A 16,431-nucleotide genomic window follows, 5' to 3' on the forward strand; every position below is an offset into this window, starting at 1 on the left:
TACATATACTTACAAAGGGGCATGGGGAAATAGATCTATGTCCATATGTTTATAGATTTAGTATTAAGGTAGCAGATGGACATAGGGCCTCCGCTCAAGGACTCCCTCATTGCGAGAACACTGTTTTATTAAATTGGCATTCTACGATGCTCACTTTCCCTACACGATCACTGACCACAGAGCGGCTGCATAAGCAAATGTGGTGAAGAAATCCGATAGTGTCCAGCTACCAAATGATATAGCGTGTGGGGTCTTAAAGGCTTGAAGGTAAAGAAGCAGCCATCTGGCTCAGAAGCAACAGAGCCCACATGGAGGAAGGATACCAGCCTGTGTGATCACAAAGTTTCAAAGGGATAAGGCAACAGGCATCATGAGAACAAAAAAATCTTATCATGGAGAATGAGAGGGGACCGCCGGGTATAGACTCAAAACCTATTTACAGTGCACTGGACATCCCCTTACAGAAGGATCTCAGAGAGGAGATGAAAGAATACAGGGTATGAGACAGCAAAGATGAAACACAACTTTCCTCTAGTTCTTAATGCTTCCTCTTGCCCCTCTATCATGATCCCAGTTCTACCATACTAATCTGGCCAAACTAGAGAAGGTATTCTAGTACCGATAGGAATTTCAAACACGGGGAATCCAGGGTGGATGGGCCCTTTAGGACCAGTGTTATGAGAGGAGATACTGGGAGGGTGGAGGAAGGGCAGGATGGAAAGTGGGAACCGATTACAAGGATCTTCATTGACCTCAAAAGAAAGGTGGGTGAAGATATGACAAATGAATTAGTACATTTCCAAGGATTGAAGAGGAATGGGTGGCGGGTATTGAGGGGGGGAAAAATGAGGAGCTGAGGCCAGGGGCTTGGGTGGAGAGTGGAGATTTTGAGAATAATGAGGGCAATTAATGTACAGATGTGCTTCAAACAGCTGATGTATATATGGATTGTGGTTAGTGTTGTAGGAGCCCCTAATAAAAAGATCATAAAAGAAACAAAAATAATCTGGGCAGAGGGCTCATGCAAGGAGGATCTCAGGCTGGATTAGACCAGTCAAAACATCTACTGGAGTCGCCTCACCCTGTGTCTATTCCTGAGTCAGGCATGAAGCTTAGGGCACACAGCCCCAGCAGCTGGCCAGTGAGAGAGGTGGGTCTCTGAGGCCATTCTACAGGGGGAATGGTCCTCTGTCCTGCAGGGCCCACCTTCCTTTGTAAGCGTGCTGTCTGGGGCACGGCTTTCATGGAGTCCACACCATGGGAGCTCTACTACTCATGGGGGATTGGCAGGAAGCCTCTGCTCATGCGCACACACCACCAACTAGCTGGAGGATCTCCGTGAACAAAGCCTGAGGCAGACAACAAGCCCACTAACTGGTTCTGTAAGAGATACAATCAGCATCCAGAAACCTGCAACTGGGAGTAAGAGGCAGCATACCTTGGTCCCAGCCCATCCCACTCTAATCTACAAGGAGTGATATTGCAAAGCAGAGGGTTTTCATAAAGCACTGCCAGGACTGTGGAATGAGCAGCCTCATTTGTGGACATGGATACTCTGTGATCCAGACATACTACCTCCTCCCTTCCAGTCAGCTGACACAAAAACCCTTGCAAGCAGAAAGCCATGCATCTGAACAGTACCCACCAGCCACTCATGTGCAGCCCTGCTGCCTCCAAAGAGCCTTCCTGAGTGAGAGAGAAATCATGCAGAAGTCTGGTCTGTCACTCAAGTGAGTTTTATGAGCGTTAGGGAGGCGTGGTGGGCAAGTCTGGCCGACCCCAATGGCTGAATTGAATTTACATGGCCTAGGTTGGTCAATCCAGGTACAGGACCCACCCAGGTGTACCTCCCCTTCATGGCCAGAAACCTGGACCTCTGAGCATGCACAGGGTGCCTCTCCTAACTGGGCTCTTATCTTGGCCCTATGGGCATGCATAATGGATGCCCCAGTCCCTAGGATAGCTACCTAACATTTGCCCCCCTGAAGAGATATGGACCCAAATCTTTGGGGTACTGGGCGACGACATCTCTAGCTACTTCCTGCTGGCAAAACGGGCGAAGTTGGGCTTTGGGTCCATACCCTTCCTACACTGCTGGGAGGGGTTGTCCATTGAGGGCAACTTTATCCAGGATGGATAAGGTTGAGGTGGTCCAGGAGATGGTAGTCGTGGACCTGGCACACTTGGTTCGGAAGCTTTAGTCACCCGATAACTTCTGGGAAAAACAAACGGTCTAAAAGGTAAACAGTTTGACTACGACAAGGCTAAGCTTGTGAGTTGACAGTGGCCTTGAAATTAGGTGAGTGTCACAGGAAACAAAAAATATCTTAGGAATACCAGACATGTGTGTTTGTTCATTGGAAGTACAGGAAGAGGGATAAAAGCATTCACACTTTCCCCTAGGAGGGCACAGGTTTGGCCACTACTAGGTGCAGTGGGATCACTGATTCATTTATGATGCTAAGGTCTTGGACCCACTAATAAGACCCATTCTTCTTTTTAACCCTATAATGCTTCAATTTTAATTTTGGGAAAAAATTATTTTATTTTTGTTGTGGACTTTCATAGTTATAAATATATATATATATTTGAATATAGACATTTTTTAATGTTATGAAAACATCATGCTCCGCATTATAGAGTTAAATGGAAATAATGGGCTAGTACAGGAGGAGTCAAAAGTGACTATAATAGAGTAAACGCCTAAGTCATTTTGAATTTTCTTGGGATCAATTGGAGTAAAGGCTTGTAAATTACCCGGGGTCCAAATTCCCATGGTGCCTCCTACAACGCGTAGAATGTTCAGGGATGTTTCAGGGCTGGGAGATTAGTAACCCCTAAGTCCAGGATAACTTAGGGCAGGGGTCCTGAAACTGTTTACCCAGGGGGCCAGTTTACTGTACCTCAGGCTATTGGAGGGGCAGACTATAGTTAAAAAAAAAAAAAAAATTATGAAAAAATTCATGTGCACCATGCACATCTTGATTTGAAGTTCAAAAAAAAAAATAAATGGGGCATTTACACCCGGCAGAAAGGATCATTGTCCTCGGCTGTCTGCATGTGGCCCATAGGCTGTAGTTTGAGGACCCATGATCTAGGCGGTCACCAAGAGGATGTGGTTTCAACCCAATAGCTTGGAGACACTACAATTTGTTTAAAAGTAATGGGGCAGAAGGAGTCCCTGATTGACCCACGCAAGACTAGTTTTCCCATCCCCTATTACAAAGAGTTCATAGTTATGGTTAAGGGGAACCAGGACATCCCGATCTGATCCCTTTAATTCAAGTGTGGGCTGACATTGCCACTAAGAAGCCTGCAAATATAAGACTTACTCCCTCCCTCAAAGAAAGGGTCCTTGTTTCCAAGGTTTCAGGAAACATGGCAGGACCGGAAAAACAAACGGTCCAAATTCCCAAAACCACATAGGTGGAGGCCATCCCTCCCCCACACCCTCCCCCACCACCTCCCTCTCCCCCACCTTCCCCTCCCCTCCCCTCCCGATCTCTCTCCCCTAATCGGCTTTATCCCATTTTGCAGGAAAACTCTGGGAGTGGGAGAGCTGGCTTCAGACCCTTTGGTTCCAACCCCGCCCTATAAATTTTCTAGGGTCCAGAAATAGAAAACTTCTAACAGGCCCTTATTGAGTCACTCCCTCCCCCACAGCCCCCCCCCAACCTCACCCCCACCCCCAACCAGCAGCCCCCCCCACACACTAGTACTGGTATGTCTTCCATACTCATCAGCCCACCTGTTATGATTGCCAGCAACTTCTCCAGGTGCTGTTCACCACGGAGGAAGGGTAGCCCTTCCACACAGAGGCCCAGTAAGCAGTCAGTGAACCTGATGGTCAGCGAGCGGGCACTCCCCACTTGAGAGAAACTCTTTTGGCCACTACACGATCAATGTGGGATCTCAATTCCTAGCAAGGCCCAGAGGGCTTTACCAGGTGTCACCCGTTGCTCTTACGCGACCCTCTGCGGAAGAACTAGGAAACCTATGACTGTATCTAAGGTCAGTGAAAATTTTCAGGCTCTTATAAGAGAATGTCCGCCTGCCTTTCTAGAGTAGCTGATGTAAGCCTGTGGGCTTTATACCCCTAACGGCCCCGAGGCCCCGAGAACCGGAGGGCAATAAGTATTGCCTTTATTACTCAGTCAGTCTGCCTCAGACATGAAAAAGACGTTGGAAGGGTTTGAACGGAAAAATCTTAGTGATTTGGTACAAGTGGCTCATTGAGTGTATAACAACAGAGATGACCCTAGCACGACAGAGACAAAGAAACTAGCTAAAATACTAGTAATTGCCATGAGAGACCCCAGAGACTCAGGAAAAGGAGAGCATGGTCCACTCACGGAGAGACTAACCTGTGGGCACGGCCAAGCCATGGGGAAGGATCAATGTGCCTACTGCAGGAAAGAAGGACACTGGAAAAATCAGTGTCTTGAAACCCCAGGAGAGGTGCACGACCCTCCGCTAGAGTGGACGGGCCTCATCTGCACCTAGAAAAACCAAGCAAGAGACAATAATGCTTGAAGAAGCTGAATGAAGGGGTCAGAGCTCTTTTTCCCTTCGCCACCATAAGCCCAGGCTAACTCTCCATGTAGGAGGCCAGCCAGTAAATTTCTTGGTGGACAGAGGGGCCACCTTCTTAGGTTCAGAAAGGAATACGGGCACATTTTCAAAGAAAAAAATGTGAATTACTGTAACCCTATGATTCCTTTCACAGATAACTCAAACCAGAAAGTTTGCAGGGATGTTAGGTGGGCTTCACAAGACAACAAGATAACAAATATCTATCTGCCCTTTGTCCCAGTTAGCTACCTGGTTATGATGGCACTGGCTCCTGGCTCAGCTGCTGAGCCAGTGAAGCAGTTATAGCAGGAGAAGACTAGGTGGCCGGTGGCCATCAACGGAAGGACCAAATCTCCACAGTGGGCTTCCTGTTTCAATATGGAGCCACGTATGTCAGCTGCGGGACACCATCTCTATCCTGAGCTCATAATTGCCACCCCAGGTCTAGAATGCAGCGCGCAGGTACACACTATATGAAACAGTCTCTGATTAACCCCTCTCGATAACTTGCTGACATGGGAGTCTGGATAATCCAGTACATTTACTTTCCAGATGAGAAAACTCACTCAAAAACACACAGGAGTTGGCCCAGAGACACACAACTGGTTAACAACAAAGTCATATTCACAATCAGCGTCTGCACCAAGAGCCCGGTGCCCCACAGAACTGTGCCCATCGAGCAGTCAATATCTCCTGGACTCTCAAAAGATCTGAGCTGACACCCACCCCCGCCCCCCCCCCACCTCCTTGCTGCCCCCAAAGATTGTATTTCACAGGCTGGTACCGGATCTGCAGCTTGCGGAGAGGGACATATCTGATCAGAGAACACAGGGCAGAACAAGGGGGAGGAGGGGAGAATGGAGCACATCCTGGCCCAATACACCTTGAGGATGATGTTCCCAATCAGAGAAGCCAGTCCACAGAGAAGACCACATGGGCAGCCCCACGATGAGAAACGTCCCTCAAAGACCCATAGCCCTAGAGGGGACAACACTGGAGACACAGTGTGGGAACTGCGCCCGAACTGATCCTGCCACATCGAGGCATGACACTAAGAGAGTGCAGCGGAAGAGAAAGAAAACGGAGCATCAAAGTCCCCGGGGAATGCCAAAGATGGACTTTGTGGTCAGGGCTCGGTGCCCCAACAGACTGGACTGGAAAACACTCCTAAAGTTCACCACACAGTCCTTGTACTTTTCTTTCTGGTTAGTGTTGTTTTCTTTTAGTGTCATTGGAATTTGGTTGGGTTTTGTTTTCATTTTTGTTTGTTTTTTTTTCTTTTTGTTGCTTGGTTTTGCTCAGTTTTGTCTTGTGCATGTTATTACCTTCACAGGTCTGTCTAATTAAGAGAGGCTGGATGAAGAATCTGGAGGAGTAAACATGTGACCGGCCCTTTCCATTGGGCATGGGAGTGAGGACGGTGGGGGGAAAGGAAGTGGTGTCAAGAAACCCAGAGACAAGTGAACAACAAGTGATGGAAATCGGTGGTGAGGGGGGATGTAGGAGGCCTGGTAGCGCGTGATAAAGGGTAATGTAACCAAGAGTAATTACTGAAACCCAAAGTAAGACTGAGCATGGCAGTGGGCACAAGAGGAAAATCCAAGGGTATAGAAGAGTGAGCTGGGAAGCAAGGGCCTGTTATAGACGTCTAAATAAAGGCATGTACATATACTTACAAAGGGGCATGGGGAAATAGATCTATGTCCATATGTTTATAGATTTAGTATTAAGGTAGCAGATGGACATAGGGCCTCCGCTCAAGGACTCCCTCATTGCGAGAACACTGTTTTATTAAATTGGCATTCTACGATGCTCACTTTCCCTACACGATCACTGACCACAGAGCGGCTGCATAAGCAAATGTGGTGAAGAAATCCGATAGTGTCCAGCTACCAAATGATATAGCGTGTGGGGTCTTAAAGGCTTGAAGGTAAAGAAGCAGCCATCTGGCTCAGAAGCAACAGAGCCCACATGGAGGAAGGATACCAGCCTGTGTGATCACAAAGTTTCAAAGGGATAAGGCAACAGGCATCATGAGAACAAAAAAATCTTATCATGGAGAATGAGAGGGGACCGCCGGGTATAGACTCAAAACCTATTTACAGTGCACTGGACATCCCCTTACAGAAGGATCTCAGAGAGGAGATGAAAGAATACAGGGTATGAGACAGCAAAGATGAAACACAACTTTCCTCTAGTTCTTAATGCTTCCTCTTGCCCCTCTATCATGATCCCAGTTCTACCATACTAATCTGGCCAAACTAGAGAAGGTATTCTAGTACCGATAGGAATTTCAAACACGGGGAATCCAGGGTGGATGGGCCCTTTAGGACCAGTGTTATGAGAGGAGATACTGGGAGGGTGGAGGAAGGGCAGGATGGAAAGTGGGAACCGATTACAAGGATCTTCATTGACCTCAAAAGAAAGGTGGGTGAAGATATGACAAATGAATTAGTACATTTCCAAGGATTGATGAGGAATGGGTGGCGGGTATTGAGGGGGGGAAAAATGAGGAGCTGAGGCCAGGGGCTTGGGTGGAGAGTGGAGATTTTGAGAATAATGAGGGCAATTAATGTACAGATGTGCTTCAAACAGCTGATGTATATATGGATTGTGGTTAGTGTTGTAGGAGCCCCTAATAAAAAGATCATAAAAGAAACAAAAATAATCTGGGCAGAGGGCTCATGCAAGGAGGATCTCAGGCTGGATTAGACCAGTCAAAACATCTACTGGAGTCGCCTCACCCTGTGTCTATTCCTGAGTCAGGCATGAAGCTTAGGGCACACAGCCCCAGCAGCTGGCCAGTGAGAGAGGTGGGTCTCTGAGGCCATTCTACAGGGGGAATGGTCCTCTGTCCTGCAGGGCCCACCTTCCTTTGTAAGCGTGCTGTCTGGGGCACGGCTTTCATGGAGTCCACACCATGGGAGCTCTACTACTCATGGGGGATTGGCAGGAAGCCTCTGCTCATGCGCACACACCACCAACTAGCTGGAGGATCTCCGTGAACAAAGCCTGAGGCAGACAACAAGCCCACTAACTGGTTCTGTAAGAGATACAATCAGCATCCAGAAACCTGCAACTGGGAGTAAGAGGCAGCATACCTTGGTCCCAGCCCATCCCACTCTAATCTACAAGGAGTGATATTGCAAAGCAGAGGGTTTTCATAAAGCACTGCCAGGACTGTGGAATGAGCAGCCTCATTTGTGGACATGGATACTCTGTGATCCAGACATACTACCTCCTCCCTTCCAGTCAGCTGACACAAAAACCCTTGCAAGCAGAAAGCCATGCATCTGAACAGTACCCACCAGCCACTCATGTGCAGCCCTGCTGCCTCCAAAGAGCCTTCCTGAGTGAGAGAGAAATCATGCAGAAGTCTGGTCTGTCACTCAAGTGAGTTTTATGAGCGTTAGGGAGGCGTGGTGGGCAAGTCTGGCCGACCCCAATGGCTGAATTGAATTTACATGGCCTAGGTTGGTCAATCCAGGTACAGGACCCACCCAGGTGTACCGCCCCTTCATGGCCAGAAACCTGGACCTCTGAGCATGCACAGGGTGCCTCTCCTAACTGGGCTCTTATCTTGGCCCTATGGGCATGCATAATGGATGCCCCAGTCCCTAGGATAGCTACCTAACATTTGCCCCCCTGAAGAGATATGGACCCAAATCTTTGGGGTACTGGGCGACGACATCTCTAGCTACTTCCTGCTGGCAAAACGGGCGAAGTTGGGCTTTGGGTCCATACCCTTCCTACACTGCTGGGAGGGGTTGTCCATTGAGGGCAACTTTATCCAGGATGGATAAGGTTGAGGTGGTCCAGGAGATGGTAGTCGTGGACCTGGCACACTTGGTTCGGAAGCTTTAGTCACCCGATAACTTCTGGGAAAAACAAACGGTCTAAAAGGTAAACAGTTTGACTACGACAAGGCTAAGCTTGTGAGTTGACAGTGGCCTTGAAATTAGGTGAGTGTCACAGGAAACAAAAAATATCTTAGGAATACCAGACATGTGTGTTTGTTCATTGGAAGTACAGGAAGAGGGATAAAAGCATTCACACTTTCCCCTAGGAGGGCACAGGTTTGGCCACTACTAGGTGCAGTGGGATCACTGATTCATTTATGATGCTAAGGTCTTGGACCCACTAATAAGACCCATTCTTCTTTTTAACCCTATAATGCTTCAATTTTAATTTTGGGAAAAAATTATTTTATTTTTGTTGTGGACTTTCATAGTTATAAATATATATATATATTTGAATATAGACATTTTTTAATGTTATGAAAACATCATGCTCCGCATTATAGAGTTAAATGGAAATAATGGGCTAGTACAGGAGGAGTCAAAAGTGACTATAATAGAGTAAACGCCTAAGTCATTTTGAATTTTCTTGGGATCAATTGGAGTAAAGCCTTGTAAATTACCCGGGGTCCAAATTCCCATGGTGCCTCCTACAACGCGTAGAATGTTCAGGGATGTTTCAGGGCTGGGAGATTAGTAACCCCTAAGTCCAGGATAACTTAGGGCAGGGGTCCTGAAACTGTTTACCCAGGGGGCCAGTTTACTGTACCTCAGGCTATTGGAGGGGCAGACTATAGTTAAAAAAAAAAACAAAAATTATGAAAAAATTCATGTGCACCATGCACATCTTGATTTGAAGTTCAAAAAAAAAAATAAATGGGGCATTTACACCCGGCAGAAAGGATCATTGTCCTCGGCTGTCTGCATGTGGCCCATAGGCTGTAGTTTGAGGACCCATGCTCTAGGCGGTCACCAAGAGGATGTGGTTTCAACCCAATAGCTTGGAGACACTACAATTTGTTTAAAAGTAATGGGGCAGAAGGAGTCCCTGATTGACCCACGCAAGACTAGTTTTCCCATCCCCTATTACAAAGAGTTCATAGTTATGGTTAAGGGGAACCAGGACATCCCGATCTGATCCCTTTAATTCAAGTGTGGGCTGACATTGCCACTAAGAAGCCTGCAAATATAAGACTTACTCCCTCCCTCAAAGAAAGGGTCCTTGTTTCCAAGGTTTCAGGAAACATGGCAGGACCGGAAAAACAAACGGTCCAAATTCCCAAAACCACATAGGTGGAGGCCATCCCTCCCCCACACCCTCCCCCACCACCTCCCTCTCCCCCACCTTCCACTCCCCTCCCCTCCCGATCTCTCTCCCCTAATCGGCTTTATCCCATTTTGCAGGAAAACTCTGGGAGTGGGAGAGCTGGCTTCAGACCCTTTGGTTCCAACCCCGCCCTATAAATTTTCTAGGGTCCAGAAATAGAAAACTTCTAACAGGCCCTTATTGAGTCACTCCCTCCCCCACAGCCCCCCCCCAACCTCACCCCCACCCCCAACCAGCAGCCCCCCCCACACACTAGTACTGGTATGTCTTCCATACTCATCAGCCCACCTGTTATGATTGCCAGCAACTTCTCCAGGTGCTGTTCACCACGGAGGAAGGGTAGCCCTTCCACACAGAGGCCCAGTAAGCAGTCAGTGAACCTGATGGTCAGCGAGCGGGCACTCCCCACTTGAGAGAAACTCTTTTGGCCACTACACGATCAATGTGGGATCTCAATTCCTAGCAAGGCCCAGAGGGCTTTACCAGGTGTCACCCGTTGCTCTTACGCGACCCTCTGCGGAAGAATTAGGAAACCTATGACTGTATCTAAGGTCAGTGAAAATTTTCAGGCTCTTATAAGAGAATGTCCGCCTGCCTTTCTAGAGTAGCTGATGTAAGCCTGTGGGCTTTATACCCCTAACGGCCCCGAGGCCCCGAGAACCGGAGGGCAATAAGTATTGCCTTTATTACTCAGTCAGTCTGCCTCAGACATGAAAAAGACGTTGGAAGGGTTTGAACGGAAAAATCTTAGTGATTTGGTACAAGTGGCTCATTGAGTGTATAACAACAGAGATGACCCTAGCACGACAGAGACAAAGAAACTAGCTAAAATACTAGTAATTGCCATGAGAGACCCCAGAGACTCAGGAAAAGGAGAGCATGGTCCACTCACGGAGAGACTAACCTGTGGGCACGGCCAAGCCATGGGGAAGGATCAATGTGCCTACTGCAGGAAAGAAGGACACTGGAAAAATCAGTGTCTTGAAACCCCAGGAGAGGTGCACGACCCTCCACTAGAGTGGACGGGCCTCATCTGCACCTAGAAAAACCAAGCAAGAGACAATAATGCTTGAAGAAGCTGAATGAAGGGGTCAGAGCTCTTTTTCCCTTCGCCACCATAAGCCCAGGCTAACTCTCCATGTAGGAGGCCAGCCAGTAAATTTCTTGGTGGACAGAGGGGCCACCTTCTTAGGTTCAGAAAGGAATACGGGCACATTTTCAAAGAAAAAAATGTGAATTACTGTAAGCCTATGATTCCTTTCACAGATAACTCAAACCAGAAAGTTTGCAGGGATGTTAGGTGGGCTTCACAAGACAACAAGATAACAAATATCTATCTGCCCTTTGTCCCAGTTAGCTACCTGGTTATGATGGCACTGGCTCCTGGCTCAGCTGCTGAGCCAGTGAAGCAGTTATAGCAGGAGAAGACTAGGTGGCCGGTGGCCATCAACGGAAGGACCAAATCTCCACAGTGGGCTTCCTGTTTCAATATGGAGCCACGTATGTCAGCTGCGGGACACCATCTCTATCCTGAGCTCATAATTGCCACCCCAGGTCTAGAATGCAGCGCGCAGGTACACACTATATGAAACAGTCTCTGATTAACCCCTCTCGATAACTTGCTGACATGGGAGTCTGGATAATCCAGTACATTTACTTTCCAGATGAGAAAACTCACTCAAAAACACACAGGAGTTGGCCCAGAGACACACAACTGGTTAACAACAAAGTCATATTCACAACCAGCGTCTGCACCAAGAGCCCGGTGCCGCACAGAACTGTGCCCATCGAGCAGTCAATATCTCCTGGACTCTCAAAAGATCTGAGCTGACACCCACCCCCGCCGCCCCCCCACCTCCTTGCTGCCCCCAAAGATTGTATTTCACAGGCTGGTACCGGATCTGCAGCTTGCGGAGAGGGACATATCTGATCAGAGAACACAGGGCAGAACAAGGGGGAGGAGGGGAGAATGGAGCACATCCTGGCCCAATACACCTTGAGGATGATGTTCCCAATCAGAGAAGCCAGTCCACAGAGAAGACCACATGGGCAGCCCCACGATGAGAAACGTCCCTCAAAGACCCATAGCCCTAGAGGGGACAACACTGGAGACACAGTGTGGGAACTGCGCCCGAACTGATCCTGCCACATCGAGGCATGACACTAAGAGAGTGCAGCGGAAGAGAAAGAAAACGGAGCATCAAAGTCCCCGGGGAATGCCAAAGATGGACTTTGTGGTCAGGGCTCGGTGCCCCAACAGACTGGACTGGAAAACACTCCTAAAGTTCACCACACAGTCCTTGTACTTTTCTTTCTTGGTTAGTGTTGTTTTCTTTTAGTGTCATTGGAATTTGGTTGGGTTTTGTTTTCATTTTTGTTTGTTTTTTTTTCTTTTTGTTGCTTGGTTTTGCTCAGTTTTGTCTTGTGCATGTTATTACCTTCACAGGTCTGTCTAATTAAGAGAGGCTGGATGAAGAATCTGGAGGAGTAAACATGTGACCGGCCCTTTCCATTGGGCATGGGAGTGAGGACGGTGGGGGGAAAGGAAGTGGTGTCAAGAAACCCAGAGACAAGCGAACAACAAGTGATGGAAATCGGTGGTGAGGGGGGATGTAGGAGGCCTGGTAGGGCGTGATCAAGGGTAATGTAACCAAGAGTAATTACTGAAACCCAAAGTAAGACTGAGCATGGCAGTGGGCACAAGAGGAAAATCCAAGGGTATAGAAGAGTGAGCTGGGAAGCAAGGGCCTGTTATAGACGTCTAAATAAAGGCATGTACATATACTTACAAAGGGGCATGGGGAAATAGATCTATGTCCATATGTTTATAGATTTAGTATTAAGGTAGCAGATGGACATAGGGCCTCCGCTCAAGGACTCCCTCATTGCGAGAACACTGTTTTATTAAATTGGCATTCTACGATGCTCACTTTCCCTACATGATCACTGACCACAGAGCGGCTGCATAAGCAAATGTGGTGAAGAAATCCGATAGTGTCCAGCTACCAAATGATATAGCGTGTGGGGTCTTAAAGGCTTGAAGGTAAAGAAGCAGCCATCTGGCTCAGAAGCAACAGAGCCCACATGGAGGAAGGATACCAGCCTGTGTGATCACAAAGTTTCAAAGGGATAAGGCAACAGGCATCATGAGAACAAAAAAATCTTATCATGGAGAATGAGAGGGGACCGCCGGGTATAGACTCAAAACCTATTTACAGTGCACTGGACATCCCCTTACAGAAGGATCTCAGAGAGGAGATGAAAGAATACAGGGTATGAGACAGCAAAGATGAAACACAACTTTCCTCTAGTTCTTAATGCTTCCTCTTGCCCCACTGTCATGATCCCAGTTCTACCATACTAATCTGGCCAAACTAGAGAAGGTATTCTAGTACCAATAGGAATTTCAAACACGGGGAATCCAGGGTGGATGGGCCCTTTAGGACCAGTGTTATGAGAGGAGATACTGGGATGGTGGAGGAAGGGCAGGATGGAAAGTGGGAACCGATTACAAGGATCTTCATTGACCTCAAAAGAAAGGTGGGTGAAGATATGACAAATGAATTAGTACATTTCCAAGGATTGATGAGGGATGGGTGGCGGGTATTGAGGGGGGAAAAATGAGGAGCTGAGGCCAGGGGCTTGGGTGGAGAGTGGAGATTTTGAGAATAATGAGGGCAATTAATGTACAGATGTGCTTCAAACAGCTGATGTATATATGGATTGTGGTTAGTGTTGTAGGAGCCCCTAATAAAAAGATCATAAAAGAAACAAAAATAATCTGGGCAGAGGGCTCATGCAAGGAGGATCTCAGGCTGGATTAGACCAGTCAAAACATCTACTGGAGTCGCCTCACCCTGTGTCTATTCCTGAGTCAGGCATGAAGTTTAGGGCACACAGCCCCAGCAGCTGGCCAGTGAGAGAGGTGGGTCTCTGAGGCCATTCTACAGGGGGAATGGTCCTCTGTCCTGCAGGGCCCACCTTCCTTTGTAAGCGTGCTGTCTGGGGCACGGCTTTCATGGAGTCCACACCATGGGAGCTCTACTACTCATGGGGGATTGGCAGGAAGCCTCTGCTCATGCGCACACACCACCAACTAGCTGGAGGATCTCCGTGAACAAAGCCTGAGGCAGACAACAAGCCCACTAACTGGTTCTGTAAGAGATACAATCAGCATCCAGAAACCTGCAACTGGGAGTAAGAGGCAGCATACCTTGGTCCCAGCCCATCCCACTCTAATCTACAGGAGTGATATTGCAAAGCAGAGGGTTTTCATAAAGCACTGCCAGGACTGTGGAATGAGCAGCCTCATTTGTGGACATGGATACTCTGTGATCCAGACGTACTACCTCCTCCCTTCCAGTCAGCTGAGACAAAAACCCTTGGAAGCAGAAAGCCATGCATCTGAACAGTACCCACCAGCCACTCATGTGCAGCCCTGCTGCCTCCAAAGAGCCTTCCTGAGTGAGAGAGAAATCATGCAGAAGTCTGGTCTGTCACTCAAGTGAGTTTTATGAGCGTTAGGGAGGCGTGGTGGGCAAGTCTGGCCGACCCCAATGGCTGAATTGAATTTACATGGCCTAGGTTGGTCAATCCAGGTACAGGACCCACCCAGGTGTACCTCCCCTTCATGGCCAGAAATCTGGACCTCTGAGCATGCACAGGGTGCCTCTCCTAACTGGGCTCTTATCTTGGCCCTATGGGCATGCATAATGGATGCCCCAGTCCCTAGGATAGCTACCTAACATTTGCCCCCCTGAAGAGATATGGACCCAAATCTTTGGGGTACTGGGCGACGACATCTCTAGCTACTTCCTGCTGGCAAAACGGGCGAAGTTGGGCTTTGGGTCCATACCCTTCCTACACTGCTGGGAGGGGTTGTCCATTGAGGGCAACTTTATCCAGGATGGATAAGGTTGAGGTGGTCCAGGAGATGGTAGTCGTGGACCTGGCACACTTGGTTCGGAAGCTTTAGTCACCCAATAACTTCTGGGAAAAACAAACGGTCTAAAAGGTAAACAGTTTGACTACGACAAGGCTAAGCTTGTGAGTTGACAGTGGCCTTGAAATTAGGTGAGTGTCACAGGAAACAAAAAATATCTTAGGAATACCAGACATGTGTATTTGTTCAATGGAAGTACAGGAAGAGGGATAAAAGCATTCACACTTTCCCCTAGGAGGGCACAGGTTTGGCCACTACTAGGTGCAGTGGGATCACTGATTCATTTATGATGCTAAGGTCTTGGACCCACTGATAAGACCCATCCTTCTTTTTAACCCTATAATGCTTCAATTTTAATTTTGGGAAAAAATTATTTTATTTTTGTTGTGGACTTTCATAGTTATAAATATATATATATATATATATTTGAATATATACATTTTTTAATGTTATGAAAACATCATGCTCCGCATTATAGAGTTAAATGGAAATAATGGGCTAGTACAGGAGGAGTCAAAAGTGACCATAATAGAGTAACTGCCTAAGTCATTTTGAATTTTCTTGGGATCAATTGGAGTAAAGGCTTGTAAATTACCCTGGGGTCCAAATTCCCATGGTGCCTCCTACAACGCATAGAATGTTCAGGGATGTTTCAGGGCTGGGAGATTAGTAACCCCTAAGTCCAGGATAACTTAGGGCAGGGGTCCTGAAACTGTTTACCCAGGGGGACAGTTTACTGCACCTCAGGCTATTGGAGGGGCAGACTATAGTTAAAAAAAACAACAAAAATTATGAAAAAATTCATGTGCACCATGCACATCTTGATTTGAAGTTCAAAAAAAAAATAAATGGGGCACATACACCCGGCAGAAAGGATCATTGTCCTCGGCTGTCTGCATGTGGCCCATAGGCTGTAGTTTGAGGACCCATGCTCTAGGCGGTCACCAAGAGGATGTGGTTTCAACCCAATAGCTTGGAGACACTACAATTTGTTTAAAAGTAATGGGGCAGAAGGAGTCCCTGATTAACCCACGCAAGACTAGTTTTCCCATCCCCTATTACTAAGAGTTCATAGTTATGGTTAAGGGGAACCAGGACATCCCGATCTGATCCCTTTAATTCAAGTGTGGGCTGACATTGCCACTAAGAAGTCTGCAAATATAAGACTTACTCCCTCCCTCAAAGAAAGGGTCCTTGTTTCCAAGGTTTCAGGAAACATGGCAGGACCGGAAAAACAAACGGTCCAAGTTCCCAAAACCACATAGGTGGAGGCCATCCATCCCCCACACCCTCCCCCACCACCTCCCTCTCCCCCACCTTCCCCTCCCCTCCCCTCCCGATCTCTCTCCCATAATCGGCTTTATCCCATTTTGTAGGAAAACTCTGGGAGTGGGAGAGCTGGCTTCAGACCCTTTGGTTCCAACCCCGCCCTATAAATTTTCTAGGGTCCAGAAATAGAAAACTTCTAACGGGCCCTTATTGAGTCACTCCCTCCCCCACAGCCCCCCCCCCAACCTCACCCCCACCCCCAACCAGCAGCCCCCCACACACACTAGTACTGGTATGTCTTCCATACTCATCAGCCCACCTGTTAAGATTGCCAGCAACTTCTCCAGGTGCTGTTCACCACGGAGGAAGGGTAGCCCTTCCACACAGAGGCCCAGTAAGCAGTCAGTGAACCTGATGGTCAGCGAGCGGGCACTCCCCACTTGAGAGAAACTCTTTTGGCCACTACACGATCAATGTGGGATCTCAATTCCTAGCAAGGCCCAGAGGGCTTTACCAGGTGTCAC

This window comes from Tenrec ecaudatus, chromosome 5, assembly GCF_050624435.1.
Source record: "Tenrec ecaudatus isolate mTenEca1 chromosome 5, mTenEca1.hap1, whole genome shotgun sequence".
NCBI lineage: Eukaryota > Metazoa > Chordata > Mammalia > Afrosoricida > Tenrecidae > Tenrec > Tenrec ecaudatus.